At 37.7% G+C, this 14,940-nt stretch overlaps 1 long non-coding RNA gene across 1 annotated transcript in view; it reads left to right on the forward strand.

The window, feature by feature from the left end:
• The window catches only part of LOC134673805 (uncharacterized), a 109,372-nt gene that overhangs the window by 618 nt on the left and 93,814 nt on the right, over positions 1 to 14,940 (forward strand). The gene's annotated exons all lie outside the window — the stretch shown is intronic.

The raw sequence follows: 14,940 nt of genomic DNA on the forward strand, positions 1-14,940 counted from the left end.
GCATCTGTGCGGCCACTGACCCACGGTACTTGACCTGAAGGTATATAAAGATATATGTGATATAGATAAGATACATACAGAAAATATAATCAATTATTTGACTCTTAATAAACAACAATAGTAAATTTTAAGTTGTGGTTTAAACAAAAGATGCTGGCTTATACCTAAATTAGCATAAAGTTATTTTTTGTTCCAGAAGTCATCCCCTGAGGATATGAAATTGAGATAGAAGTTAATACCTAAAGGCATGATACAAACCGTCACAGATAGGCTACACTTATCTAGGTATGTACCTACTTATATAATTATAAGTATGTATCTCCTTTAGGGTGAAACGAATATAAGAAGTGTACCGTGAACAAAGTTTTGTAAGGAACACTAAAAAGTTTCACCTAAGCGTTCGAATCTCAGCTAGCATTGAAAGTACAGAAGGGCGTCGAGTTTCACATAATATGGCCTAAGCGTTCGAATCTCGGCATTAAAAGTACCTACAGAAGGGCGTCGATAATGAACAGATAGCCAAGCATGAGAACTGTTATCGACCGCACTGCGGTCCGCCGCAGCTTCCCGCCGTGAGATAACTCACGTCACTTATGGGAACATATATTGAAGAGGTCATTTCAATAAGTTTTTGGTCAATAAGTTTTTCGCCAAATCGGATACAGCATTCACCTGCAACATGTTACTCTTCGAAGGCAAATATGTGACACGCTCTCATGGCTCGACAAATACAATCACGTCAGATATTGTTGCGGCCTTCGTTGTGTAACATATTACCTATTGCAGGTGACTGTACAGTAGGTACTCGTACAATACACCATTTTTAGGGTTCCGTACCCAATCCGTCTGTCACCAGGCTGTATCCCCCGAACCGTGATAGCTAGACAGTTGAAATTTTCACAAATGATGTATTTCTGTTGCCGCTATAACAACAAATACTAAAAAGTACGGAACCCTCGGTGGGCGAGTCCGACTCGCACTTGTCCGGTTTTTGTATTTCTCCTGCTAAACTGCGAGTGCTAAAAGAGTATCCAAAACAAATGTAAACCTAAATATGTATGTATGTAAGTAGGTACGTATAGTAACATAGAGTGGAAGCAGTGGTGGTGTAAGGCTTCCCATACTCTCGGATTACTTTCCGGCCGGACATAGGGGACACGGTCTGTACACAACGCACACAAGTGTAATTACTTACTACAATACTACACACACTTGTACACACACGTGTGGTGAGTGAGCCTCTTATAAGAAAGATTAAGGAGTTTTATGAAGAGTGTTTGGGCCTGTCCTGTAACCTGTAAGACAAATCAAATCCGATCAAAGGGGATCGTCGTTTTTTTTAAGCGATTGGGCCCAGAACATACTGGAGCATATTATATACCTAATTGAAAAAGGACCTCGTATTCATCGTCATAATTTCTAGATTGTGATAGTGAAAACAGAACTCCAAAATAAAACGTGATTTTATGTGAAATCCTGCAATGAAAACTAGAACCTGTCAGGAAAAGCTTTTTAACAGCGCATACTATTCACTTATTAAAATTAGTGCGTCTTTTTAAAACAAAATAGGCGTAACCTGACATGGAAATGTAATCCGAGCTTGCCAGAGTATTGCAGTAATAAAATCACTAACTCATCTGTTCTCTAATTCATACTTCCGGCATTCTTATTATAATTTTCTACCTGTCTCGCCCTTATTTTTTTGTTTCTAAAACTGTACATCCTTCGATCCTAATAAGACCATTTGATAGCGGAACTGATTATTTAAATTTCGAATCACTGAGCTACAACCATTATTAGTTGAGACCTGTTACCCTGGTATTACTATGAAATCGGGGATCAACTTATAAAAGCTAACCCCATTGATCTTTGGAAGAACTTTAAAAAATGTTGGTGGATGTCATTCTAATTTCCGTTACGTTGCGGTGATTTTGTTTTGTCACAATTTGCTTACGAACTGTTTAATTATTGAATTTAAAATCGGTGCCAATGACGGGAGGAAACAATTTTTAAAACAATATCCTTTAGGATAATTTACATAATGCAGCAAGATGATATACTTTGAAAAGCAAAAATATTATAGGTATTTTGAAAAATTCCCACAAGAATCTTTCTGAGTGGAGATTTGTATGAAATTCTCGTGCAAAACCGTATCTTGCGAGAATATTCCTACATTTTTGAGAATGTTCTGCAACTTGCACTTTGCTAACATCGGGTCAAAAATTTTAGAGACCTCTTTAGATCCATTGATGCTTCAAGTTGTCGCTCTGCTCGCACATGAATCGGTAAACTTTTGAGAATATCAACTGCAGTAGATATCACCAGTTTTAGGAAGCAAAGAGTGGCAAATATTGTTTCCAGTCGTGTAAGAACTCTCAAGGGTTAATTTTATCAGATGTCAGGAATTTTCCTGACATGTCAGGGATTTTGGCCGTTTGTCAGGAATGCGGCCGGAATACGAAAATGTCCGGAATATTAGTGAATGAATAGACTTTTCTATTATGAACCTAATAAAGTACATAATTCAAATTTACTTACATAAATCCAAAACAAATGAAATTTAAACAATGTATCATGCATACATAGATATCGCTTAGTCCCTCCCGCCCCCAACCACCCCCTTACCGATATGAGCGTCAGGAAAAATATTTGCTAATCAGGAATTTAGATCTGGTAACCCTACTCCCGGCGGCTTTAACAAGGTCGTCCGTCCATCTTGTGGGTGGACGTCCTACGCTGCGTTTGCTAGTCCGTGGTCTCCACTCGAGCACTTTTCGACCCCATCGGCCATCTTCTCTGCGCGCAATGTGGCCTGCCCATTGCCACTTCAGCTGCCGCCGGAAGACGCTGGATGCGGGTGGCTTCCAACCGGTACGAATGGAGGTCCAAGGGGGAGGCCTATGTTTAGCAGTGGACGTCTTATGGCTGAGATGATGATGATGATGAACCCTACTCATTTGTAGCTAGGGTTGCCAGATCGAAAGGCGCTATTTTCGGGAAACAATATCAATTTTTCGGGATTTTTGGACCAATATTAAAAACAACAATATTTTACATTATTGGCACTACGTCAGCTTGCTCGCTCGACGACAGTCCGGAACTTGAAATTATTGTTTTATAACGTGAAGCTGTTTTTCGGGACAGTTTACACTTTGTCGAGAATCGGGAACACATGCTAAAAATCGAGAGAATCCCGGCAAATCCCGACCATCTGGCGACCCTAATTGTAGCTCCAATTGCCGCAGTTTGTCGGCTCCAGCACTAGCATGCGACCGTTACTGACCGTTCTGCCTGGGCTAGCATGAAACCCACGCATTACCAGTCGCCAAAGATGACACGTCTGGGATACTCCACGCATGTCGCGTTGGCGGAAAATTAGAGAGAGCCTGCAACGGTATCGATCGTAAGTGCACATCATGCTAAGAATACTGGTTTAGCCTTACGTACACTCGAGAGCAAAGAACACGGGTCACATGGAAAATTCCACATCGTGACCCGTTTTAATTGGTCTTGAAAGTTTTAATGTTTTGCTTGTCGATAGATAGTTAGGTAACACTCATTTTAAGAGACAAAGTCGGTGGACCATCAGACTTACCATCAGGCGGGCCGTGCGCTTGTCTGCCACCTACATGATATATATAAAAAAAAAGACGGCATGTTTTGATAAAAATGTAATTGGTGACAGTAAAACGGAGGCAAATTCATAAATAAATGTACGAAATACCAATTTCTCAGGCGACGTGTAAAAAACTATAAATTTTAATATCTCCCTTCTTTTTTTTACGTAATGGCTAGCCAGTCGGGACACCTAGAAGGCAGTATTAATTAAACCTATTTATTTTTTAGGGGTCTCTATGGTTTCCCATAAAGTTTTAAGCCATAATGTATTGTTTATCCGCATTTTCGTTAGTCGTAATTTGGTTTTTCTCGGAAACACGTAACTTTTCAAGATTGCCATAAAACAGCCATTCTCAAAGTGTGTTCCGCGGAACCCTAGGGTTCCGCAAAGCCTCTGTTAGGGTTCCGCGAAAATATACTTGTAATAATAAGAAAAAAACCAGCTCTTCTATAGGTATATCTGGTCCACAGTGATGAACGAAAATATTTAATTTGGGGTTCCGTCAAATATTTCGCTTGCCGAAAGGGTTCCGTCACCAAAAAAGTTTGAGAACCGCTGCCATAAAACAAACCGAACCTAACCTATCTATAGGACCTTACGAAAATCCTGATAAGTTAATGGTTTCACAATTATGACTAATGATAATCTGACAATCATTACATTATGACTTTCAATAATTATGTCTAACAAATGGATCCGATTTTTTAGCTGTTTACCTTTTCCGCCATAACCCATATTCATTAGTCCATTTGCATATTAACATGGAGTCAAAATGGCGACGCGGCGACAAAGGAGCGGAAACATGATTCAATCGAGGGTGCTTTGGTAAAAACGGGGGTTGTTATGCTGATTGCCACGGTGTTTCAATGTGATTGTGGGAAATGCGAGGCGATGTTACGAGTTGTTACAGTAACGTGTCTATAGGTCTGTGAGCTGTAGAGTTGTAGACCTCGCGACTCTCGCGAGCATAGCTTAAAACTGAATAAATGACACCGCCAGTTTAAAAAATCCAAAAATGTTATCTACGCAAAATAGTTATTTGTTTTACAAGGAGGCTAAGTTGTTGTTTAAACGCTCGTGCTAAGATTGACACCCGAGCAAGCGAAATAATCCAACCACACCAACCCGAAGAAAATATTAACTGTAAGATATCAAAAAAAAAAAACCAAATCCAATCCAAATGAATGTTATTAAATACTTATCATTCAAAATCATCATTTAAAAGTCAATTAAACCCGCAAACATAAGAAAACAACTCAAAATTTGCATTTGATTACTTTGCCTCACATAAGTCACATGTGAATAAAATGCAACTTTGCTATCGGTTTTTGAACAACCAAGGGAGCCTTTACCAGTCGGTGTGATGAAAAGACATTTTTATAGAGTTAGCTCAAAGTTACCTAATTCGTAATTGGTAAAATAAGTAGACGGACCTTGACCTAATCAACATAAAAAATAATAAACCGCTTCATCGATAAACAACATAATAATAAAAAAAAATACTGCTAATCAAAACATCGTAAACAAACTAACGTAGAGAATACCCATAGTTTCTCCAATAACAACCATAACGACGTAAGCGCCACACTACACATACAAACATGCGTCGTTTAGCCTTCTAAGGCCCAAGATCCTACCTATAGTACATCCTCAGTTCGATGAAATTTAAATCCTATTCAATTAGGATTGTTCATTTTTTTTAGACCCCCATTTTTATTTTATTTTCTGAAAATATAGGTTAATTTAAGATACCAATTTGAATGATTTAGTAATTCGTGGCTCGGTTGAATATTTATAATTTATTGAAAATATGAGATACGACTTCTCGTAAATTACATGTCGTCGGCTGATTAGGATAATGCACAAGCAACAACAAGCATTAAAAAAATAGTTGTCATTGTCAATTGATTGTAATGTCACCTGTCGACAATGTCAGTGTCACGTATTTCTATAAATAACAATCGTCTGGAATGGAAAACTCGTTTATTTTGAATCATTAATTTCAAAATACCTACGCTATAAATTTGAGAAAGCTGATTCCAGAAATCTGCCTAAGTTATATAATATAACTTAGTTTTTTTGGAGTATGTATCCATATAGCATCCAACTCCAACCATAACTTGGCTGAAATCAAGGGAGCAAAAATACAAATGTAAGTTACCTACATCATATATATTTTAACTGATTCGATTTGTAAGAAGATTGGATTCATAAAATCGTTACAAGCGTCCATTGCTAAAGGTAGCTTAGCACCCAGTGGGTGCTTTCTACCGGCTTGTCGCCATTGTTTGGATATTGTACTACATACTTATACTACTATATTAGGAACATGCCAATTTTGCTAATTATATCCTATTATTTCAGGTCATCGTGATTCCTATTTAGATACAGCTGTGAGATATGTAACTGCACTTGGGCCCAGAAGAAAAGTTGAGCATTTTGTATTGAAACGAACGTCATATTAATTATTAATCGTCGTAATACTTTACGACCGTAAATAATGCCTGGGAACAGAGTAAATCACAAACCATACACTTCTCTTCTGGATGGTCAACAAGAAGCCATCATTGTCAGATGCTCGTGCAGAACATGATAAACATACATTTAATGTAAAGTTACTATTTTTTTTGGAAACATATTTAACATATTTCCCAAATTAATAAAAAAGTAGGTAAACAAAAACATGTTTTATTATTCACAACTCTATTAAGTCTTGTCCACCATGATATCAGCAGCTTGAACTGCAACATGTACCTGGAAATTAGAAATTATATTTTTTTAAAGCAGTTTCAGGCTGAATTTTGAGTATGGCTATGTATTCTTGTATATTCCTTCTTTCTAGTAGGCACCATCTCTGTTTAACGGTTTGCCTTTAGATACTATGGCTACATTACCACAGAAAATAAATAGATACCACGACCCTACCAATAAAGTGAGCTTTTAAATACTTAATTGTAGTAAATTAATATTAATTTTATACTTACATCGACGTGATTCTCACAGCAATACTGTGTGTAACACGTGAAGTAGGTAGGTATTCCAAGTTTAATTCACGGCACCATCTTTAACGTCGTAGGTCTTCGTGGATTCGAACTATTATTTTTGTGAATCATTCCCACGCATAGGAACAAGGTTTTTGATATATTATTAAGCAATGAAATCTACTGTTTAGGTATTAATTATAAATCAAATTGTAACAAACAAGCGCAGCGGTTTAACTGAAAAATTTTGTTATGACAATCGATGACAATGATAACTTTGACAATACGTGAGTGACGGATTTATTTACTATGGTTCGATAACTTTTATTATGCAATGACTTTACATTCAGCCCAGGAGAAGGTCAAACTAAGGTCATAAGGATATTTGTTGAAATATCTTCAATCCTCAATTATTATATCGCAGCAAATGTCGGAAACTGTTTAAAAACCTTATATCTCGAAATGGTTTTCGAAATAGAACATTTGAAAAAAAATGAACAATCCTAATTGGAACAGAGACGCTGTTGCTTTTGTTTCGTTCAATTTTCCAACAACGCAAAATCAACTCTATTTTCTAGACTATAGGTTGAAATTTCAGTGGCAAATTTTGGATTTTTCATTTGTATGGCTGGGACTTAGGTTAGTCACTGAGGCTGCGCGCGAGTGCGTCGACTCCGCAGGTGCGCGGACGCACACCTTGCAACGCTTATGTGATTCTAATGAGATTAAGGCCAATTGGAAGATGACCGGGATCGTCCTATACTTAATCTGACCCCTTGAAGCTTGCTTATTTTTATGTACAGTCGAATCATATGTGAGATTTGAACTTTATTTCAATCATATTAAGGCATAGGAGTGATAGTTTTAGTGATAATCAAGCAGATATATATGTATGTAGTAATACTTATTTTATATTCGTGTAAGGGTAGTAGATAGGTGGAGTAGAAAACGATGGAATGCTGACCCCAGTCCTATAAGTTTAGGATGAAATCGACTAGGATGAGAGAGAGAGAACATCAGAACAAGAGTTTTCGTGAGGCTTAGTCTTTGGGCTTGTGCACAAATCACGTGAGGTTCGATAGGGGGAGGGGCGGTCACGAAAAAATCACGATAGATCACGTGTATTTTTCTACAGTGAACGAAACTAAGAAAAAAAACCTACCACATGAGTAGATACTTTTTCTCGGTTTCGGTAATGATAATATATATCTTCACTCTGCACTTCAAAATAGCGAGTCTATTTAACGAAAATAGAAAAATAAACAATATTTTATATATAGTATTGTATATAGAAAATATTGTTTATTTTTCTATTAAGTTTCCTATTAAGTTTATTACCTAATTTTAAGATAAATAGTATTCTATTTATCTTAAAATTAGGTCGAATGAAAAAAATTCGAAAAAATACACGTGAGGTTGTGAAGGAAAACATCGTGAAGAAACCGGACTAATCTCAATAAGGCCTAGTTTACCCTCTGGGTTGGAAGGTCAGATGGCAGGGGTTTAGTTGTCAAGCGGACCCCAGGCTCTCATGAGCCGTGGCGAAATGCCGGGATAACGCGAGGAAGAAGACACGTGAGGTTGTGTGGGGGGAGGGGGGTCGTCAAAAAGTAGCCGAAAACACCTCGCGTGATTTGTGCACAACCCCTTTGTACAAAATGGGATTTTGCTCTTTGCTCACAGAGTTTGAGCAGCAAAGTTTGAGGTGCTAAGGCACTCCAAAAAATGTTTCTTTATTGCTATGCACGGGTTTGCATTATTAGCATTGCTTTAAATATCACTAGCCAACTCATAGTGAATTCCATATTAGTATCTCTAGGTCATGACGTAAAAAAACTCTACACTCAAAAAAGTCTTAACAAATACCTACATATTTCCCAATACAATGCCATGAGTTGAAGTACTGTATCGACCTGTCATTCGTATCAAAGTGCGTTTATTTATGTGCGCATGAGTCATTGTCTGGAGTGAAATCAAATATTCTAACTATCCAGTATGACGCATCTCGCGCGACAATCGCAAGAGCTATATGATTCATACTAGTGCAACGGATCTGGGTCAAATACTGCTTTTCATAGGACCATATACCAGTACGGATATGATGGTCGTTCTTGTCTACGTGACAGCGTGATAAAACGGTGTCCCGTCACTTTCTATCCCACGGTGTTAAACAGTGACAGTTATTTTATCACGTGGATAAAGATGGATAAAGCTATCCATAATACGCCGGCTGGATAGGTAGGGCCAGGCGTGACTCACTCCGCGATTTCGTCGCTTTGCTACAGTTAGCTAAAAGTACAACCGTTCCACACTAATTTTGGTGGTTAGCCATAAGCCGCGCGTGGCGCTGTCGCCACCTAGCGGCCATATCTTTCCTGATCGTAACAGACGCGTTTTGTTAGAGAGTGAGTCTTCTGTACCTAGTACCTATTATTTATTCTCTGGTAGGGCGTCTTATAAGATCCCACGGATGTTTTGAGTATACTTGTAACTTGTAAGAAGGTTTATTTTAGGGGGATTTCATCTCTTGCCTTGTACGCAGGGACGTTAACATTTAAATACGTAACTAAAACTGGCCCCAGGTACTTTAGGTAGTAGATAGGTACCTATGTTTACTAGAAATATGTCTACTTTAAAAACCCGATTTTCAGTTCGAAATGTAAAAAAAAAACTAAACTTGGCTGTGCCTTAGAAAACCTCGTTATTGACCGAAAAGTATAGGTATAAAACAAACAATTGTTTTTTGCATTTCCAGGGTTAATTAATACATAGTGTAACTATAACCCCGATAGGTTGACAACACCCCGTTTTCCATCTAGGCTACTATTCTTTTGAAAACCAATTGTGCTAAAACCCATCGAAGATTTAAAACCAACCATCGTTCTAAAACACGTAACAAAAGTACGGAATACCTTCCCTTGGGGTCAACAACCTCCCACCTAAGATGGAGAGCAGGTGGGTGGCAGCTGGATTCCCTCCAATCTATATTCCCCTACACTGAGGCTAGGCTAGTTGCTACCCGAGCCAAGCTATGTCTGTAATGAGAAAGACAGAAAAACACCTTTTTACGGAAGATAAAGTTTATTATTAATACTTAGGGGAGACCGAGGTGAGTTGTGACTGAGGAGAGTTGTAACATCGTTGAATTTTTGGAATCTATTAACTAAAAACAAGGTCGCAATAGAGCGCGTTTGTTAGTTCAAGTTACGAGCGAACAAACGCATACTGTTGCGAGCTCGCTAACAGTCGTTAGATTCCAAAGAATCGACAATGTCACAACTCTCCTCTGTCAAAACTCGCCTCGGTCTCCCCTGCTCAGACGATAGCAAAATAATCATACAATATTTAGCGGTAATTTAAAGGTGTTACATGCGCGTTGCCAACCATTATTAGGGGTACAAGGATTGGCTGAGTGTATGGATTGGAAGGAAGGTTGACTCACGTTAGACCCGACCGGGGCCGGGCCGGAGCTTCCAGCGCGTCGTTTTCTACGGAAAGCGCCATGCGATCACCGATCAGCCGTCATAGAAAATCACACGTCGGATGCCTCGGCCCGGGCACGGCCCGGTCTACAGTGAGAGTCATCCTTAAAGGTCCCATGCCGCCATCACAGCATCTTAGGGAGTTCCAGCAATCTTGTTACACTAAGATAGGCCGAATATGGGGTATACTGAACATTCCTGGAATATTTGGTTCCCCATTCCGGATGTTCCTGATTCAAGCAATAAAGTTTAAATAAATAAAATAACACTCCTTAGCACTTGCACCATTCTACTAACCCGGGGTTAACCGGTTAAACCAGGAGTTGCCATGGTTAGCCATACAATTTGACAATAGGTTAACAGTTTAACCGCTTAACCCCGGGTTAGTGGAATGGTGCAAGTGGGCCTTAAAGGATGATTTCCTAACTATCTTACGAGTATACTGTCCTTCCTCGGGACTCACATAATAAATTCAACTAAATCGGTTCAGCGGTTTTTTTAATAGGTAACAGACAGCTACCTACTGTGTTACTTTCACATTTTTAATAATACTAGCCTCTGCCCACGACTTTGCTTGCGTGGAATAATGATGATGATTGATGTCCCTCCACGGGACTCACACTTTCACACCAAATTTCATCGAAATCGGTTCAGCGATTCAAGCATGAAGAGACATGCACACAGTATTAATAAAATATTACTAACATAACACTTCCTGTTTATGTCTTTTAGTAATTTAAATTTATATTAAAAAATAACATAACATAGATAAAATATAGTTTATTACAATGCACTTATGAAAGTTATGAACGTCAAATAAAACTACACCGGCTCCAACCCTACACCTCTGCCTCGAGGAGATTTAAATCCCCCCTCATTTGGAGGAGGGTATCCCAATATGGGACCGGCAACAATCTCGGCGGGACACATCTTTTCAAAACATTATTACATCTTATCAATATGCATTACGAGTAAATAAGAAAAATAACATACCTAATGAAATGACGCAACGGCAACAGTGCATTGACACCGTCTCATCTCGCACGTAATTATAATTATGTGATAAATTCGCACGCGCTTAATTGCATGTTGGCGGTCAATGTCAGATGACTCAGACGGTTGCTCTCGATTTTAGGGCCCGAGTTATAGGAGGTAGCGTCCACGTGATCTATTAAAAAATTACGTAAAAAATATTTTATTATTAATAAAAAAAAATTTAGAGCTGTACAAAGCCAATACCTTAGTTTATCCCCGATTTTTGCGGAACGGCATGGTACGTATTTTAAGTGTACATATTTTAAGTTAACCGTTACAGGTTATATGTTGGCAGATAAAGTGGATAATTATTTAAAAAAACTAAACGTTAAAATTAAAACATCTCCCTAAACCTAAAAGAGGATTTAGAACATTCGCAAAAAGTTTCGTAGAAACGACAGAAAAGTGTAAAAAATATATTAAAGGAGTGACCTTACTGATTAAAGTGGATTAGATTTTGTTTCCGCTTAAGCCCCTTGGGATGGCCGATCGTTTAATGAATCTTTCACAAAGAATACGAGTTTTCATAACCCATTTTTGATTAAGTGATTATCTGCGTCAAAAGCCTTTTTGTAAATCAAATATTCAAATACATATTATGTAATTCAAAGAGTCAAAGAATTTATTTGCATAGAACTTAGGATTAGGATATAATACATTTTGTTACAATATGGTACCTATATATTAATAAGAAAAAGAAATTTGCGCATTCAGTCTGCATGCAGGCGTGCATATAAATATGTTAAATATTATAAAGATAATATGTAATAACAAACGTTCCCTCCCCCTCCTCACTCTAACTTTGAACCGTGTACCCGCTATCCGCTTCTGCCTTAGTCCAACCCGCGCGTGCGCCGCTCCCGCCGCGAGATGCGCGCGCCGCGGCAGCTGACCGCGCTACGTTGTTTATACTCTACTCTGATCTTGATACTTGGGATAACCCCAAAGTTTATATTATTGTCACCTTGTAAACAATTCTCAGAGAGTAAAACAAATGAATTGTACGAGTACAACCTTAGAGTATTTAACAACTGGACACACCTTTGTCTGTTATTTTTTCTACAAAACAGTCTGCCTATTTTTGCGGGGGAGGGGCACGTCAAATGTATGGCTATTTGGAAGTAACGCAAAAATAGCCATGTCAGATGAGCGCGGTTTTCGACAGAGGGGTAAGCCTTAAAGGCGACTCCGCTTGATAAATGATCTCTAAGTTACTTTTATTTCATTTGAGCCAAAATCCATTTCTTGCGCATAAAACTTGACTGATAAAACAGAAAGTGAGGGAAAGTGTGGAGATGTCATTATTAATGAAAATTTCTATGAAAATATTACAATAAATGACGTTTATTTTTATTTCCATAGAAATGTAACGTTAATAATGACATTTACGCTTTGTTATTGCAAATGGCATGCACAGATAGCTTGCTCCGACTTTATGCAAGTATCAAGAGCGTTCGGCGCGTGCGCGCGGCAGATGCGCGCAGCATCTGTTCGGCAACCTGTCGCCCAGCTGATCGCGGCTTTCTTTTTACCTCCGACGATTTGTTTATCACGGATTACTGGTTTATGCACTTTTTAGCCGGGAGAAATATTTACAAAGGTAAAAGACATAGAGTTACTAGACCAAGAAAAGTCTGCAGCGATTTTGATAGCCCACGCAGAGCAGTTGCAGCATTTATGCCGTATAAATAACACTTGCACTGCGTGGGCTAACAGAATCGCTGCAGACTGTTCTTGGTCTAACTCTAGATAAACTAGAATTCACTTATTAGAATTATTTGATCTACCTAACCTAATCTACATATTTTAAAATCCCCGATTCCCGGGGCATTTATTTTAATTTAGAGATTCAAATATAATAATAAGGTATTTTCTGTACAATTTAATCCGTCAATGCCTAATGGCTAATTTAAGGCTAGATTTATAATTTATTTATTTTGTTATTTAATATCTGTTTTAATAAATAGCGTCTTGCACATTTAATTATAATTTAGAATATTTCGATATAATTACGATAAACCAAAAATTTATAATAGCAATAAAACGCACTTCATGACAGTCGAAAGTAGACGCTTGAGTAGGTATTATGTTTTAAAATATAAAAGTTTACTTCAAGAGTCAATAGGTACCTGCAATAATATGTTACTCTTCGAAGGTCGCAAAAATATGTGACACGCTCCTATGGCTCTAGAAATAAGATCGTGTCAGATATTTTTGCGGCTTTCATTGTGTTACATATTATTGCAGGTGACTGTACTACACCTGATAATTTGATAGTAATGTCGATTTAATACTTTTACGCGTCTAAACAGACTGATAAACGGACATAAAAGTGATAGTATAAGGGTTCCATTTTGCCTTTTGAATAAAGACAGTTGAACTCTTTCTTTTTCGGAAATGTTTAAAAAAGTTCAATTGACTCGTGCTACACCGTACATAATCAACATCCAGCTTAACTTTTTTGTTCTAATTGAAACCTTCATTAAAGGATGCTCAAAAAATGGTACAAATCACATCCTGTAGCGCGTGGCATGACGCTCCAGCGAACTTATCTATACTTCGTTTTTAGGGTTCCGTACCCAAAGGGTAAAACGGGACCCTATTACTAAGACTTCGCTGTCCGTCCGTCCGTCCGTCCGTCTGTCTGTCACCAGGCTGTATGTCACGAACCGTGATAGCTAGACAGTTGAAATTTTCACAGATGATGTATTTCTGTTGCCGCTATAACAACAAATACTAAAAACAGAATAAAATAAAGATTTAAGTGGGGCTCCCATACAGCAAACGTGATTTTTGACCAAAGTTAAGCAACGTCGGGCGTGGTCAGTACTTGGATGGGTGACCGTTTTCTTTTTGCATTTTTTTCCGTTTTTTTTTTGCTTTATGGTACGGAACCCTTCGTGCGCGAGTCCGACTCGCACTTGCCCGATTTTTTTTTGCATTAGAAATTAGGTAAACAATCTTGACATGTGTGACAACAATCTTTGCATGAACGTAATCTCTGACGAGCATTATAGTAATGCGTTTTAGGTTTGATTTAAGGCAAATTTATAATGTATTTTATAATGAAATAAATATATCTTATCTTATCTTATCTTATCTTATCTTTGATGAGTCTTTTAATTGAAAAACACATTTTAAAAATAAGTTACGGCAAATATGTAACAATTATGAATCTAGTACGATCATTTATATTCTTCTGCTTTCATAAGTAATAGTTTTATATTTTTATAAAGCGTTTTTCAATTAAAAGACATGTCATGATCGCTTACCTTCTTGCAAGTTCTTTCTAATGCTAAAAAAACGAACTATACTTCTAAAACATCATACCGTAAATGTGTCTACTTTGCTCCAAAATTAACAATTTAATTAACCTAAATTCTAATATAATCATTTTATGATTATATTAAAAAAATTACCAATAGGTACCTAATATGTTCATGTATAGTCACCGGCAATTATAAGTTACTCTTCCAAGGCCGCAAAAATATGTGACACCCTCTTATGGCTCTACAAATAACATAGTGTGATATTTTTGCGGCCTCCGTTGTGTAACATACTATTGCAGTTGACTGTACCGATTCTGTGTAAAACTATCACTACCTATTGTGATGTTGTGACACTTAATTAATGACGTAAATTGAAATATAGTTTCCATATTTAAAAACTGTTGGAGCACAAATTATTTAGGTATCCAGTGGGGACCTAAGTAGGCATATTTTACTATTATTCAGTCAATTTTCTTCGAAACTAGGACCGAATGAGACAATATTTGGTACACATATGTAAGTCGGTGACCTTAAGATTGACGAGTAACGTAAAT

Source organism: Cydia fagiglandana, chromosome 19, assembly GCF_963556715.1.
Source record: "Cydia fagiglandana chromosome 19, ilCydFagi1.1, whole genome shotgun sequence".
Classification (NCBI taxonomy): Eukaryota; Metazoa; Arthropoda; class Insecta; order Lepidoptera; family Tortricidae; genus Cydia; species Cydia fagiglandana.